Below are 16,923 nucleotides of genomic sequence, written 5' to 3'. Positions count from 1 at the left end.
TGGAGGCTGACCGATCGTGGAAGTGGAAGTTTGGTTGGCCGGTCTTCTCCTTGTTCTTCAGTCGCTAAGTCGTGTCTGACTCTTTGTGATACCATGAACTGCAGCACGCCAGGCTCCTCTGTCCGCGATCTCCTGGAGTTTGTTCAGTCGAGTCGGTGATCCTATCTAAGCATCTCATCCTCTGTTGTCCCCTTCTCCTTTTGCCTTCACTCTTTCCCACCATCAGGGTAGCAGGGAGCATTAAAGCGACATCTCGGTAGTTAGCTAGGATTGCGATCTCGTTTCTCTCCGTTTTTTAGCTGGATGGTTTTGGGCAAATCACTCAATTTCTCTGAGCCTTGGTTACCTGATCAATGAATTATAGATGGCTAAGTCACAACCAGTCCATTCTAAAGGAGATCAATCCTGGGTGTTCATTGGAAGGACTGATGCTAAAGCTGAAACTGCAATACTTTGGCCACCTCATGCGACGAGTTGACTTACTGGAAAAGACTCTGATGCTGGGAAAGGTTGGGGGCGGGAGAAGAAGGGGACGACAGAGAATGAGGTGGCTGGATGGCATCACCGACTCTGTGGACATGAGTTTGAGTGTACTCCGGGAGTTGGTGATGAACAGGGAGGCCTGGCGTGCTGTGATTCATGGGGTCGCGGAGAGTCGGACACGACTGAGCGACTGAACTGAACAGAACTGAACTGAAGTCATACATGGAAAGCGCCTAACACAATAAATGATTTGAACAAGCGCTCAAGAAATGCTTGCCATTTTAAACCTCTACGAGTTCCTCCAGACGGTAGTTACCCGACTTAAGGCTTTAGGAAATCAGACTAGTTAGGATGTTATCCCCATCTTACAGATGAAGAAACACACCACAAACTTGCTCTGGTCAAACAAAAGAATTTATTCTTTAACAGTTTTGGAAATCACGCTAGTAGCGAGGTTGTGCACCCTCTGAAGGTTCTAGGGTAGCATTCTCTGCTCCTTCCAGCTTCTAGCGGTTCCAGGCATTCCTTGGCTTGGACTGCATGACTGCAGTCTCTGCCTCTGTCTTCACATGTCTTTCTCTTCAATGTCTTCCTGTCTTCCATATATTATAAAGACACGTGGCTTTGGATTTAGGGCCCATCAGGATAATCAAGGATGCTCTCATTCGGAGGTCCTTACTTAATTATATATGCAAAGATCCTTTTCCCAAAAGCAGTCTCTTTCATAGGTTCTGCGGGATGGTATACTGATATATCGTTTGGAGGGCCACTAGGAAAGTTGAGGAATAGGACTTGATCCCGGGGTGTCAAGCATCAGATTTTACTGTCTTCCAAATCACACGTTTCCCACCTCAAGGCATCAGGCTTGAGACTGGTATTTCACTAGACTTTGCTTCTTGAGGACAGGGACCATCATTACTTCCCAAACACCTATAGCACTATTCAGCACATAGACAGTTGCTAAATATGTTCTGTGTGTCTTAAGTATTATGTCTGGATAAGCTCTTTTAAATCTCATAAGAAGAGTTAAGTAGGTTTTCCCCTCAAGTTATGTAGAAAGAGGAAACATTCAGTAGTTTTGATCCAGTCAGTCTAACTCCAAACTCAACATGACTGACTATGGACTACTATCTCTAATTCACAGATCCTCCAGTGAAAGCTCAGAAGGTCCACTGCAGCACCTATTAGGCAAATAGAATGGTATGTACTAGCCAATGAGGATGATAACATCTTCATGTATCCACCCTACCTGAAAGAGATATATTTTCAGCACCACAGTCTGCATCACCCCACATCCTCTCAGACACATCCATGTAGCTGTCAAATGTACTGGGTTGGCCAAAAAGTTCGTTCGAGGTTTTCTATCTGATCTTATTGAAAAACCCCAAACAAACTTTCTGGCTAACCCAATACATCAAACTCTGTTCATCTTCCTTCTCACCAAGAAGAAAAAAATAGTCACATACCTAAGTCCTAGATTATCAGTAATGATGTTATTTATCCAATCTGTGTGCTGTCAAAAATTTCACAGTAAGATTGACTTGAGGGTTTGATTTGTTTGGAGTCAGTTGGAAGTATCTTGTGGTTTCACAGGACAACAACAACAAAAGTTTTCTATAATTTTACAGTTCACCAAGTTAATTCTTCAAATATCTAATACCTGTCCATTTCCCCTGTGCTCCATGCCCACCTCTTCCCTCCCAGCCTCTGACAACCATCAATCTATTCTGTTTTTATGAGTTCAGGTTTTTGAGATTCCACATGTGAGTGAGATCACACTGTATTTGTCTTTTTCTGTCTGACTTGTTTCTCTATCGTTTCCTGACTGCAACACATACCTCTCAGTTTCCAGATTTATATCAGAGTTCAGGGCTAGGAGAATGGAGAAAAGATGAAATCCACTTTTTTCCTCCCAATAGGGCTCTATCCTTTCATCCCAGAAGGAGAAGACCTGGCAGTGTTTCCCGTCTATGTAACGCCTAGAACTCAAGTTACACGGCTGCCCCCAGGACTGGAAGACCATCGGACACGCTGTTAACAAAGCATTTGGATTCCATTCTTTTCCCAGTACTGTAGTAAAATGACAGGTAATTTGGCAAATATGCTTTCATCCAGCAGCAGAAATTTGTTATTTAATCTGGTTTAAAACTTAAAATAACTCTAACTAGTAAGCTAAAACTTAAAATTACTCTGGTATCCAAGGCAGTGGATCTCAATCTTGGTCACACATCAGAATCACCTGTGGATTAAAAAAAAACAAAACCCAACAACAGTAATTCTGATTTAATTAGTCTGAAGTGGGACTTGGCCACTGAGAATTTGTAAAGTTCCCCCAGATCACACTAAGGTGTGGCTAAAATTGAGTTGCTTATTTAGGGAATGGAGTTCAAGTTGGTGATTTGATTTGATTTTCCAGTTAAATTTGGATTAAACCCTGTAACCTTCTGGTTCCTCTTTTTGTGGTCACCAGAATTAGAGAATTAAATGTAAAGTGCACTTGTTTCTCTAAGTAGAATGTCTTAGATATAACTATATCTCTCTTATTGCTTGAGGTCTCCTGCAGTCAGTTAACATCATTACATACTGGAAATGGTTTAAATTTGAACTATATGCTTTCAAATGTATTCTGGGAAAAGTTCGCTTTTTTTTTTTTTTCAGTTTGTCACTATTTTGTGCAATTTCCTCTTTTTCATAAAAATAAAGTGTTAGGTGTCAGCTCCCACACATCTCCCCTCCCTCCAAATCAGTTCTTTTAAGTTTTAACTAATGGATTTTTAACTAACGATGTTCTTTTAGTGTTTCCCAAAGCATAAGCAGGGATAAAGGGCATATTATTGATGTAAAACGTAAGTGGGACTTTGGCAAAGATTGGGTTTTATTTTCAGGACCTATTAGAATCATAAATCCGTGGAAACGGAGCAGTTGCCAACACATTTTCCTTTAGTAAAAAAGAACTGCTTCTGAGTAGAGTGGATTATGTCTTTCAATACCACACATTTGCTAAAAAGTGCATAAATATAAACATAATTGTGCATTCCAAATTTCCAGTTACTGTGTAGTAGACAAAAAATTGACATTGTCCTAGTTTTACATTCTTTGATGACATAATCTTAAGAGCCACAGAAAAATCAGATCAATAAGATGGTGGCTCAGATGGTAAAGAATCAGCCTGCAATGCAGGAGACCACCTGCAATTCAGGAGACCCGATTCAACCCCTGGGTCGGGAATATCCCCTGAAGAAGGGAATGGCAATTCACTCCAGTATTCTTGCCTGAGAAATCTCATAGAGAGAAGAGCCTGGCAGGCTACACTCCATGGGGTCGCAAGAGTTGGACATGACTTAGTGACCAAACCACCAGCACCACCAAACATAAAATTGACCTTGTCCTAATTATGCTTTGTTTGGTGACACTCCTAAGAGCCACAGAAAAATCAGATCAATAAGATGAAAGTGTATCTGACTGTAGTATAAAATTCCACTTTTAATGAAAGATCATATCAAAGATTAGTTAATATCACTTACAGCCCATGAGTCATACTTAACACTGCACTATCATAGAACAAAACTCCCCAAGCAACAGGTAGCAGCCCCAGGTTTTAGCAAGGATGGGAACAATGAACATGTTTTTGGTTTAACTTTTTGCTGAACTTTTGTTTTCAGGCTTTATGAAAGGTATTTCCTTTGCAAACTAGTGACTGGTTTCAACTTGTGATTTCCTTGATTTCTGAGCAAGCTCATTAATAAGTGAATCATTTTCTAACTATTTCTTCCATTTTACTTTTAAAAACTATAGAAATATTAAGTCAGGAGTTAACAATGATATCTAGCTCTATATACCTACTCAGTTTTCCTCCTCATTTTAAGATGGAGAAAAGATTAACCAATAACCTAAACCCGTTATGTCACTTTAACTTTTCCAGCAGGTGCTGAGATAGAAATAAAAGGCCAAGACATGTATTGGGGGTGGGAAGCCTGTGAAAGACAAGGAGAGAGAGAACAGGATTAACTCAGAAGCCTCAGGCCTGATCTGAAGGGACTGATGGACAGGAGAAAGGTGTGGTAAAAAGATCTTTTGACTGAAGGTTCTTAGGGACTGTGGTAAGCATACCCTTGTAAGGTGAAGAATACTACAGAGATCCTTTTGCAGTGACCATCGGGGCTAAGAAGTACTGAGAGGCGCCTGAGTGGATCACCTGGGCTCTACAGTGATCCCACACATCCCCGGTGTAGAAAAGCAGCCTTACCTCTTCCTGCTGATGTGAGTTCATCACTCCTGCCAACATGGTTGAGAAGGAGTTACTCTTCTCACTGTTGGTCCTGGACACAGTGAGTCCAAAACATCCAGGAAACATCCATAGCTCAGTGGAACTCTTGCTCTATCCTCTGCTAAGAATGTGTCTCCTTTGCAGAGCCCAGAGCTGTAGGAACAGGAAGCACAAATTGCCCCAGAGGACCATTTAGAATGACGGCAAGTGGGGCCATTCCTGCTTCTGCTCCTTAGTTCCCAGGCCTATGTAGTCATTGTCTCATAGTACCATAGAGAGATCTCTCACTTGGATTTATTCTGCGTTCTGGAGGACAGCATCCCATTTTTGTAGATTACAGCCTCTGAGCTGATGCTTCAGCTGCACCTTTAAAAAGCCAACGCGCTGCTGTGTCACACGGCTGGCTCTGGGGGAGCAGTGTGTAATGTGTCTTGTGGATCATATGACCGCCTTTGCTGTGAAGTGTGTTCCCTATTCAGATGCTATGTTGTGTAGTTTTCCATGACGATAGATCAGGTGCTTCTTAGCTTCTGGACAGTGGTCCTGGCTGAGGCTCTTGGGCAGGAAAAGCAAGTCCATACTTGGAATAGGCCTCTGTATATCTATGAGGAGAAACAGCTGGCCCTTCCAGAGTAATAGGAGCCCAATGTCATCAACTCATCAGTAGGTGACCTGCTGGTCGCTGGGAAACAGTGCCAATTCAAGGGCTCAGCACTGGTTTCTGTTGTTGGCAGGTCTACATTCAGAGGAATCAGTAGTTAAACGGGCTTTGGTGAGTGGAAGTTCACGCTGCTTGGCCCACATGTAGCCTCTTTACTGTCACCGTGGCCACTGCATTCATGTACCCAGCAGTCCAGCTCTAGAGTGTCTAGTGTTGCAAGCTAACTGATGTCAACCGGCTGAATCAGCTTGTCTTGTTGGTTGTTCAGTGGTTACTGTGGATGCCTTTTGATTGGGCTTCCTTTGTGGCTCAGATGGGAAAGAATCTGCCTGCCCTGCAATGCAGGAGATTTGGGTTCGATCTCTGGGTTGGGACCCCCTGGAGAAGGGAATGGTTACCCACTTCAGTATTCTTGCCTGGAGAATGCCATGGACAGAGGAGCCTGGTGGGCTACAGTCCATGGGGTTGCAAAGAGCTGGACACGACTAAGCGACGTAACACTTTGTTGGGTAGTATCATGTGAAAATGGTCACCTGCTGTGTCCATTCCCATCTGCCTTTACCATGGACCTTGTTTCCCACTGTCCTTTTCTTTCCAGGTGCTTGACTGGTTGGGGCACTGGTCAATGATAGCAATTTCTATATGCTGTCACCTTGGGCCATTTCTCCTTCCGCATAGCCTGGATGACTAGGTATACGCTTGCCCATTAAGGGGATTCCCCCCTCTACTGTCTCTCACCTGAATGAGGCTGTAATGCTACCATTTACTTTCAGTTTGTACCCCCAAACCTCACCAATTCACCTGTACAATGTGATGGGGCTTTTTCCTCCTCCATCAGCTATTTGTAAGGTACCCTGCTCCATGGTCACAGAAGAGAGCTGGGGCAGGAGGGCTGATGCAGCCACGTGGGTGATGCAGAGATCGAGGCTTCCTATTTGTGCAGCCGACTCACGCCCTCTGGTCTTACTTGGGCTCAAGCCAGGACATACCATTTCCATGTTCTAATGGATTGTTGCTGGGCCCTTTTCACTTTACGGAATGACAGGTGAGACAGAACCCACCTCCCAGTGGACAGCTGTGGGAGGATGGTTATTGGACACTATAGTCAAGCACTGCCTCTCTCAGGTCTCAGTAACATGCTAGGAGATGCATATAATTCCCCATGATAGATGATCTGGCCTTGCTCTAGAACCCCAAGGCTCTAAGCTGTGATCCTCCTTGGGCTTACCATGAACTCTGTGCTGCATCTTTTCTCACCACTGACACATCCCACACCACAGGGTCTGCCAGATGTTCTGCTCTAAGTGGGGAGGCTGCTTTTGCTACATCTTGGCCCTGCTGTACAGTCCTTCCTGCCCCATGCTCCACTCAAAGCGGGCAGTCTGCCACGCCCTCCAGTGCAGGGACCAGACAGAGCAGGATTCCGAGCTGTGAAGGACTTGGCCGCCAGACGTGAAAAGGCTCCCTGGGCATTGTACTTCCTTCTTTGTAATAGGGAATCCGAGATGCAACCACGTGTCTTCACTTTGGAGGGACACCCTGACATGTCCCTGACCTTAAAAACGTGCACCTCCTTTTTTTCAGTCCTAGTCTTAGGATTCCTGTAAGCTTTACTGAAGTGGCCTGTCCTTGAAACTCTTCAGCATTTATTTCCCATCTTTTTGAATATACATTTCTTACCAAGGTCTCGAGTGTACTAGTCGTGTCTTTATTTCACAAATGTAATGAATTGGTGTGCTGTTCTGCGGGATGTCCAGATGGCCTAGATCTCTTTGGACTATATTAAGACAGAAGGTGGGCGAGCTAACACAGCCCTGGTGCAAAACTGTAAATGAATACTGTTGTTCATTCCAAGGAGTGTGAACTGTTTCTGATCCTATTTTCCATCTACTTTTTCTATCCTATTTTACCATCTGCTGCGGTAACTCAGACATTTCACCTCTGCTCTGCGATTGGAGTAAAAACTTAGTGTTTGCCTCCTTCTTCTGGGGTCCACACTGGAGTGTTAAATCCCATGTTCCTAGAAAGTGAGTCCAAGTCAAAGTTTTCCTGCTTGTTCTCTTTGGCCTTCCAGCCCCCTCACACCCAAGTCCCTCGGTGGGCCTCTCCCCTGACAGTGTATGCTGGCCAATTCCTGCTGGTCCTCTGGGGGGTAATCTCTCTCCTCCCTCAACAAGCTCAGCATGTCCTCTGTTGGGTTTAACTCAAGTGACTGGCCAGGCAGCCAGGAGAGGCAGTGGGGGTTCTCTTGAGGGCAGGTGGTCAGGGAGCAGATATTGTCTTATAGGGAGAGGCCTCTATGGTGTTTTCCTGCTCAAGCAGAGTCTGGATCTCAACAAGGCAGTGTGGGCTACCTCTGCAAGTTCGCGTGTTCAGGGCCGTCAGCAGAGCCAAACTGGGGGCACCCATTCATGCACCCATTCCACAGCTCATGGTCTCAGGTTGTCCCAGTCAGGTCTTTGGCTCCTGTGTAACGGGATGCCCTGGCTAAGCACTTGAAACATTCTGGAGATGCACACTCCCTAAAATCTTGGGCTTGCTTTTCATGTCATCCTCTTCCCCTGCCAGAGACAGCAGCCTCTTTGCAAGTGACCAGAGATGGCTTTGCCTCCCCCATGAGCCTTTAACCATCTGATTCCAATTCTCATCGTCACTCTGTAGGGAATCCTCCACATTCATTCTCCTTGTAGACACCGAACCCCCCATAATTTTGAAATCCCTGAACCACTGCACTGGCAAAGGCATTCCTCTCCACCAGATGACCCCATGCTCATCAGTAGTGACTGTTTTTTAGCAGATGAACAACCATCTGTGCCAAGGACTAGCTGTGCCCCACATACCACTTGGACTGGGACCCTCCTTGCCAGCCTGGGATGAGTGATCTGGTCTCAAACCCCATCTTTTCATCAACTTTCTGGAACCACTCCTGGTACCAGTGGCATTGTTTCAAGTTCTCTGGGAAACAAGAGCAGAGTTAGAAATGTAAGATTTATGCAACAAATATTCCATAAAGCTAAAGGGAAAAGGCAGTGGGGTAAGAGGGAGAGCCTCAGACAGGGATGTGGGAAGGATCGTACAGGAGGAGCCCCCAAGAACAGCTTTGAGGATTCTTTGGCCTGGCTGGTGTGAAGACTCAGAGCCACGACTGGCCATTAGAGAGGTGGACAGGAATGTCCTGTTGTTGGTCTGGACACTGTGGATGCCATTAGAGAGGTGGACAGGAATGTCCTGTTGGTCTTGGTCTGGACACTGTGGATGCTGAAGATTCGAGAGCTTGGAGGCCTTCAGCTAACCCACCTCTCACCTCCTGCAGCAGGTGTCCTCTTGAAGCAAGACCTGAGCTGTATACTCTCTGCCTGTCACTGTTATATGACTGGTTTAGTGGCAAGGCCAGGACAAGAACCAGAATGGTCACCAGGGTTTTAGAAGCCTAATCTTATGTCGTTTCTATATTTGGAGGGAGGGGACAAGATTAATTTCTGCCATTTAATCTTCAGTGTATTATCTAGTATTTAGCAACTCAAAGCAATAATAGGTTTTCAAAAAATAGCTCCTTGGACAGTAAATTATACTATACAGTTAAAATATGACTTCACACTGAGTGTAGAAGTCAGGTTTTGGGAGATACACAATCCAGTGTTTGTTTTAAGACACCTTATTGCTGAGATTGACTATGTGCAAGACAGGGAGGTGAAAACAACAATTGATAATTTTAAATTTGGTGGCCGAGTATCTCAAATACATTAACACCTGAATTTTTATAACATCAAGATAGCATTTCACAAAGGTTAGCTATCTTAGAGCAAGGAAACTGTCCTTCGCTTGCTGTAGTATCTCTAGTGAAAGTCGCTCAGTCATGTCTGACTCTTTGTGACCCCATGGACTGTAGCCCACCAGGCTCCTCTGTCCATGGAATTCTCCAGGCAAGAATATTGGAGAATGTTGCTATTCCCTTCTCCAGGGGATCATCCTCACCCAGGGATTGAACCTGGGTCTCCTGCATTACTGACAGATTCTTTACCATTTGAGCTACCAAGGAAGCCCACTGAATCTCTAGGCCCTTATACATTGCCTGGCACATAATTATTTGTTGATAAGATTAGTTATATGGGTATCACTGTTAAACTATAACTGCACAAGTATAAGGATCACAGCTATTTTATTTGCGAGCACACAGTAAGAACTTAAGTCAACAAATTCGGCAGCTATATTCATTCAGTGGCTATTCTGTCCCAGGCACTGTCCTGGGCACTCAGGATATCTATTAGTCAACAAATCTAAGCCTTCCTGATAATAAACACCAAACAACCACAAGCAAAAACAAGGGCATGATAAGATATGTTAGAAGTTCAGTTCAGTTCAGTCGCTCAGTGTGTCCGACTCTTTGTGACCCCATGAATCACAGCACGCCAGGCCTCCCTGTCCATCACCAACTCCCGAAGTTCACTCAAACTCATGTCCATCGAGTCGGTGATGCCATCCAGCCATCTCATTCTCTGTCGTCCCCGTCTCCTCCCGCCCGCAATCCCTCCCAGCATCAGAGTCTTTTCCAGTGAGTCAACTTGTCGCATGAGGTGGCCAAAGTATTGGAGTATGTTAGAAGTACTACAGTGAAAAGAATGGAGTAAAGAGAGAACCAGACCAGGAGAACAGGTTATAATATCAAATAGGGTGGTCAGTGTCCATCTCACTAAGGAGAGATCCAGAGAGTTTAGGAGTTTGCCAAGCATACATCTGGAAGAAGAGCGTTCCAGGCAGAGGAGAGAGCTGAAACAAAGGACCAGAGCAGGAGTCATCACCCCTCATGACTGTGTCTTTGAGGAACATGGGGAGGGGTGGGTGGCTGGAGTCAGCCAGGAAGAAGAGTAACAGGAAAAAGTTCAGGAGGAGGGTGGGAGTGGTTTGTAGATGGTGAAAGGATTTTTTTAGGCCATTTTAAGGACTCTGGGTTTTACTCTTGAGTGAAAAAGAAGCGCTTTCTCAGGGTTCTGAGCAAGGGAGAAAAATGATCTGACATCCAAACAATAAACTTTTGCAGGATTAATGAATATGTGAAGTAGATAGAATCAAGCTATTTTATTGCCCATGAACTGGTTCTATAAAACTCATCATAATGATATATTATTTTTTTGCTGGTTTTTCCTGACACTCATTCTTTATCTCTAGGGAGCTGCTTGTCTTACGTAACTTGATCATTCCCACTTCCAGCAGCAGCAGGAGGAACTATCTGCCAACCACTTAATCATGACTAACTAGATACCATTTGATAGTTCTGAGAGCATTTTTCACATGTATTGTGTCACTCAAATCATCCAAACTGTATGTAGTATTACATTACAGATCTATCACAAAACAGAAACAAGCTCCAAGAGATGATGTATACATACTGCCCACAGTCACACATTTAATAAATGGCAGAGTATGAATTTTGTCTCCTCATCTAGTATTTGTAGAGCTACATTCCAGGCCCTAAAGACAGAAAGTGGCTACATTACTCTAAGATGGGTTTAGAGTTCAGGTGGGAGGCCAGGATGGGAATAAACAAAAATATGGTAAATATCAGAAGAAAGAAGTAGAGGCAAAGTACCAAAGTTTTGTAGTGTGTTCAGCAAAAAGGCCCATAAAGAGGATGATGGTCACAATGGTTGGTGGCCTAGGATACACTGAAATGGGGTGGGGCGGGGAGGTGGGTGGCGGTGTGGTGTGCTTTGGTAGTGGAAATAGTGCTGGCAGATGCTTCGGGGTCCAGACGAGCACTGTGTCCCCTGGGAATGGTTGGAAGCTCCATTCTGAGTGGAAGGAAGTTGTAGGAAACAGGATTATAGCGAGTAGAAAAAAGTCACATGATATAGATTCTCAAGCCACAGACTAAGACCATCTGTACTTTATCTACTGAAAGTTGCCAATGATTTATGAGCGGAGATGATGTTAACAAAGGTTTTGTTTTATAACCCCCCTGAACTTTTTTAAAGTTCAGTATAACACGACTGTTTAGTGGGAGCTGACATGAGAGGCAGCACTTTCACAGCATCATCTTTCAAGATTTGAAATAGCTCAATTGGAATTCCATCACCTCCACTAGCTTTGTTCGTAGTGATGCTTTCTAAGGCCCACTTGACTTCACATTCCAAGATGTCTGGCTCTAGGTCAGTAATCACGTGACTGTCTTGAAAGATGATGCTGTGAAAGTGCTGCACTCAATATGCCAGCAAATTTGGAAAACTCAGCAGTGGCCACAGGACTGGAAAAGGTCAGTCTTCATTCCAATCCCAAAGAAAGGCAATGCCAAAGAATGCTCAAACTACCGCACAATTGAACTCATCTCACATGCTAGTAAAGTCATGCTCAAAATTCTCCAAGCCAGGCTTCAGCAACATGTGAACTGTGAACTCCCAGATGTTCAAGCATGTTTTAGAAAAGGCAGAGGCACCAGAGATCAAATTGCCAACATCCGCTGGATCATGGAGAAAGCAAGAGAGTTCCAGAAAAACATCTATTTCTGCTTCAATGACTATGCCAAAGCCTTTGACCGTGTGGATCACAGCCAACTTTGGAAAATTCTGAAGGAGATGGGAATACCAGACCACCTGACCTGCCTCTTGAGAAACCTGTATGCAGGTCAGGAAGCAACAGTTAAAACTGTACATGGAACAACAGACTGGTTCCAAATAGGAAAAGGAGTACGTCAAGGCTGTATATTGTCACTGTGCTTATTTAACTTTTATGCAGAGTACATCATGAAGAACGCTGGGCTGGAAGAATCACAAGCTGGAATCAAGATTTCCGAGAGAAATACCAATAACCTCAGATATGCAGATGACACTACCCTTATGGCAGAAAGTGAAGAGGAACTCAAAAGCCTCTTGATGAAAGTGAAAGAGGAGAGTGAAAAGGTTGGCTTGAAGCTCAACATTCAGAAAACAAAGATCATGGCATCTGGTCCCATCACTTCATGGGAAATAGATGGGGAAACAGTGGAAACAGTGTCTGACTTTATTTTTTTAGGCTCCAAAATCACTGCAGATGCTGATTGCAGCCAGGAAATTAAAAGACGCTTACTCCTTGGAAGGAAAGTTATGACCAACCTTGATAGTATATTAAAAAGCAGAGACATTACTTTGCCAACAAAGGCCTGTCTAGTCAAGGCTATGGTTTTTCCCGTGGTCATGTATGGATGTGAGAGTTGGACTGTGAAGAAAGCTGATCACCGAAGAATTGATGCTTTTGAACTGTGGTGTTGGAGAAGACTCTTGAGAGTCCCTTGGACTGCAAGGAGATCCAACCAGTCCATTCTAAAAGAGATCAATCCTGGGTGTTCATTGGTAGGACTGATGCTAAAGCTGAAACTGCAATACTTTGGCCACCTCATGCGACGAGTTGACTCACTGGAAAAGACTCTGATGCTGGGAAAGGTTGGGGGCGGGAGGAGAAGGGGACGACGGAGAATGAGATGGCTGGATGGCATCACCGACTCTGTGGACACGAGTTTGAGTGAACTCTGGGAGTTGGTGATGGACAGGGAGGCCTGGTGTGCTGTGATTCATGGGGTCGCGGAGAGTCGGACACGACTGAGCGACTGAACTGAACTGAACTTACATGAGAGCCAGTGTCTCAGAATGAGTTCCTTCAGAAGTCAACAATGAGATTAAGATTCAAGTGAAAATAACTGATTGTGGGGAGTGATGCCAGGAAATACCAGTATGGGATTAGTGGGCCGAGGTAGGAAACAGAAGGCAGCCAGCACAGTGTTCTCTGTCAGGTAATTTACCACTCTGGGTAACTGGAGATTAACCTTGTTAATCTCTGGGGGACTCTGGGAGCTGGTGTAGAACACAGAGAGCTGAGGGATCCCCTCCAAGGGAGGCAGGAGCTGAAGTGTTTATACATGAGCTCCCAGCAGTCACTGATTGAGGGCTGCTCCTGGGGGCAGGGATTCGAGGTTTCCCATAACTCCCAGCCTGACACCCAGGGGTTATGATGGCATCTGGTAGCATCAGAGAAGCCCTCAGTCAGAAATGCACCTGCTGGCAATGGGGGGCTGGATAGTGTGCAAAGTAGATAAGGTGCATGGTCCAGACAGTCTGGTGGCAGGATTTGCTACAGGCAGCAACAGCAGTAGATTGAGACCTCTAAGCCAGAGTCACATGGGTTCAGACTAATGTGCTGACAACAGGGAATGAAAAGAAGGGACCACTTAAGAGCTTTCATAAACGGAGAATTGCAAGCCTTAGTCTTATAGACCTTTGCCTTATAAGGTCACAAGTGACTCAACCTATTTAATGACTGGAGTTAATCTCTGAAAAAAGTCCAACTGGTCCCACATGCATTCTTTTGAACACATTAGGGAAAATAAGTATCTATAAGACTAATCATTTAAAAACACTATGAAAGGGAAAAGTTAAAGTCACTTAGTCGTATCCAACTCTTTATAGTCCATGGAATTCTCCAGGCCAGAATACTGGAGTGGGTAGCCTTTCCCTTCCCAACCCAGGGATCAAACCCAGGTCTCCCACATTGCAGGCAGATTCTTTACCAGCTGAGCCACAGGGATGCCCCAAGAATATTGGAGTGGGTACCAGCGGATCTTCTCAACCCAGGAATTGAACCAGGGTCTCCTGTATTGCAGGTGGATTCTTTACCAACTGAGCTATCAGGGAAGCCCAAAATCACCTATAAGTTACACTTATTAGGGAAGGATCTGGGAAAAGGTGTGATAAAGTTTATATACTTGTGGGAGAGCAACACACATCCAAATTCCAGACCTGCCCATTTTAGCCAATTCATCTTTTTCATGGGAACACAAGGAAAAGTAATGAAGAGATAATGTAAATCAAGAAACATTACCTATGAATAATGGAGATAAAAAATAAGGTAAATACATGGACTTCCCTAGTGGTCTAGTGGTTAAGAATTACCTGCCAATGTAGGGGACACGAGTTCAATCCCTGCCCTTGGGAAATTCCACATGCTGCAGAGCAACTAAGCCCATATGCCACAACTACTAAAGCTTGTGTGCCTAGAGCCTGTGCTCTGCAACAAGAGAAGCCACCGCAGTGACAAGTCTGTGCACCACAACTAGAGAGTAGCCCCCATTCTTTGCAACTAGAGAAGGCCTGCGTGTAGCAACAAAGACCCGTGCAGTCAAAAATAAACAAAAAATAAAAAAGAAGGTAAGTACAACCTAATCATTTGTTCACATATTTCTAGCAGGAGCTTTTGAAGAAACTCATCAAAGAATGCAGATAGAAAATGGAAGCATGGGAGAATAATTTACTGAGGCATTCATTCAGCTTCATTCTCAAAAGATAAGAGGTATTACCTCCTTTTCTCACCCCTCTGCTCCTCGGCAGGACAGTCAGACTTGGAAAGAAAAAGAAAAGAATAGGAAAAGGAAAGGGATATGCTCCTGGAAGAAAGGAGTGGAAATGTCCAGGAGGGAAAACGCTGAGGTACCAGAAGAGCAAAATCAGGGGAATATGATGTGCAGTGCAGTGGAGGTGGGCTCAGGGACTCCAGAGATGCGGCGGATTCAAGGTGAAGTGGAGGGACCTGCCTCAGAAGGTCATGAAACCTGGGAAATGGGCATTTCCTCAGCCACTGTCATAACCTAAAGATTAAAATTCCCTTCCTCAGTTTTGTGGGTGGCTAACCCTGATGCTGGGGAAGATTGAGGGCAGGAGGAGAAGAGGGCAGCAGAGGATGAGATGGTTGGATGGCATTATCGACTCAATGGACATGAGTTTGAGTAAACTCTGGGAGATGGTGAAGGACAGGGAAGCCAGGCACGCTGCAGTCCATGAGGTGGCAAAGAGTCAGACACGACTTAGTGACTGAACAACAACAACATCCTATAGGACTTGTTAGGATGTATGAGGAAGGCAGAGGTTTCTAAGACCCAACTGAAAATATTTACTACCTTTGATGGGTGGATATGCAGCCCAATCAAGCTGATTTCAAAAGAAACAATGCTGATTCTTGCAGCAAATTCATCCCTGCTGTAGAAGAATTATATAACTTTGACTTTTCTTTCTCTCTTTGCTTTGTTGAAACTACGTGTCCCGTACTGAGATTCACATGGGAGGACAGTGAGTGACATTCTGCCGAGTGGATGGATGGAACCATCCTCCGCACGACTTTTCCCAGACCTGGTTCCTTTGTGGAGGCCTCTCCATGCTGACACTCTCATTAATGGAAGAAGAATCGATCTTACTCCCTTCTTCTCCTAAATCTTTCTCTTCTTTCCATCAAATTTGATAGAAAATGAGTGGGTACATAAGCACAAGGGGATGGAGATCTTTGAAAGGAACATATTTGAAAGGAAGAAGGCGAAAACAAGGAGATTAAGGAAAGCAAGGAGGAGGCTGGGGTGTGTGGGATGGAGATTGATGGGAAAAGGAAGTGGAGAAAAAGGCAGAGTAGAAAGGGGGAAGGAGGAAGGCGAGGAGCTTAGTGACTTTGATCCCTTTGCCTTAAGAATGTCAAGGATGCTGACTATTCAGGGTTCCTTCCTGTGTCAGCAAGACAATCTGCAAAAATACATTTGAGCCAAATTTACAGATACAGGGAACAAGTCAAATGTCTCCTTGTGATGTTCAATTTATTTAGTGACATGAACAACTCAAAGGCACATTTAAAATAAGATACAAATTTGGAAATACTGTTTGCTTCAATTCACATGTCATTTAATAAAGCCTTCATATTCATTTTTGATGGAAGTATCCTTGTCATCAATAGAGGTACTTTTCAGTTCAGTTCAGTCGCTCAGTTGTGTCTAACTCTTTGCAACCCCATGGACCGCAGCACGCCAGGCCTCCCTGTCCATCACCAACTTCCAGAGTTTACTCAAGCTCTTATCCATTGAGTCGGTGACTCCATCCAACCATTTCATCCTCTGTCGTCCCCTTCTCCTGCTGCCTTCAATCTTTCCCAGCTTCAGGGTCTTTTCAAATGAGTCAGCTCTTTGCATCAGGTGGCCAAAGTATTGGAGTTTCAGCTTCAACATCAGTCCTTCCAATGAACACTCAGGATTGATCTCCCTTAGGATGGACTGGCTGGATCTCCTTGCAGTCCAAGGGACTCTCAAGAGTCTTCTCCAACACCACAGTTCAAAAGCATCAATTCTTTGGCGCTTAGCTTTCTTTATATTCCAACTCTCACATCCATACATGACTACTAGAAAAACCATAGCCTGGACTAGATGGACCTTTGTTGGCAAAGTAATGTCTCTGCTTTTTAATATGCTGTCTAGGTTGAACATCTGGAAGTTCATGGGTCACGTATTGCTGAATCATGGCTTGAACTTCCAGATGTTCAAGCTGGTTTTAGAAAAGGCAGAGGAACCAAAGATCAAATTGCGAACATCTGCTGGATCATCAAAAAATCAAGAGAGTTTCAGAAAAACATCTATTCCTGCTTTACTGACTATGCCAAAGCCTTTGACTGTGTGGACCACAACAAACTGTGAAAAATTCTGAAAGAGATGGGAATATCAGACCACCTGACCTGCCTCTTG

The 16,923-nt window shown here is 44.4% G+C and overlaps 1 protein-coding gene and 1 long non-coding RNA gene across 5 annotated transcripts in view; one reads left to right on the top strand and one right to left on the bottom strand.

Moving 5' to 3' along the window:
• The window catches only part of PUM3 (pumilio RNA binding family member 3), a 53,021-nt gene extending 47,896 nt beyond the window's left edge, over window positions 1-5,125 (bottom strand). The window contains exon 1 of one of the 2 annotated variants that reach the window (XM_055428316.2): window positions 4,730-5,125. The gene's annotated coding sequence lies outside the window, so the exon portion shown is untranslated. The remainder of the gene's footprint in view (window positions 1-4,729) is intronic. The other variant, XM_055428311.2, reaches the window with a different exon arrangement.
• Window positions 12-16,081, top strand: LOC129557616 (uncharacterized). 3 transcript variants are annotated; one of them, XR_016037817.1, is made up of 5 exons: window positions 12-151; window positions 1,628-1,683; window positions 2,403-2,570; window positions 14,622-14,723; window positions 15,480-16,081. It is a non-coding gene; the product is annotated as an uncharacterized LOC129557616 (long non-coding RNA). The 3 variants fall into 3 exon arrangements; XR_016037818.1 differs by having other exon boundaries at window positions 14,619-14,723; XR_008686243.2 differs by lacking the exons at window positions 14,622-14,723; window positions 15,480-16,081 and adding an exon at window positions 10,578-10,822.
• Window positions 16,082-16,923: the final 842 nt, after the last annotated feature.

Source organism: Moschus berezovskii, chromosome 7, assembly GCF_049115385.1.
Source record: "Moschus berezovskii isolate FMDL1 chromosome 7, NW_MosBer_1.0, whole genome shotgun sequence".
Lineage (NCBI taxonomy): Eukaryota > Metazoa > Chordata > Mammalia > Artiodactyla > Moschidae > Moschus > Moschus berezovskii.
Note: the sequence above shows the minus strand (reverse complement) of the source record. Positions and strands in the feature narration are given on the sequence as shown.